Source organism: Corvus brachyrhynchos, unplaced genomic scaffold (genome assembly GCF_000691975.1).
Source record: "Corvus brachyrhynchos isolate BGI_N302 unplaced genomic scaffold, ASM69197v1 scaffold283, whole genome shotgun sequence".
Taxonomy (NCBI): Eukaryota; Metazoa; Chordata; class Aves; order Passeriformes; family Corvidae; genus Corvus; species Corvus brachyrhynchos.
In genome coordinates this window covers 552,305-552,548 of record NW_008237409.1, presented here as the reverse complement: position 1 = coordinate 552,548, position 244 = coordinate 552,305, and positions in this window count along the sequence as shown.

The window sequence follows — 244 nt, the reverse complement described above, 5'->3', positions numbered from 1 at the left end:
TATATTTATATATATATATGTATATACATATATATACACACACATACACACATATATATAAATATAGACTTCTATGATTTTTTTTTTCCCATTCTACGCAATGTCTCGATAAAGAGATCAGCAATTTTTATTCTACAAAGAAGCAACACGTAAGAGGGCAAAATTAAAGTCTTAAGAACATCATATCCATAGTTCACTCATTACACATAAAAGGAAAAAAAATCACCATGAACAACTGTCTTTG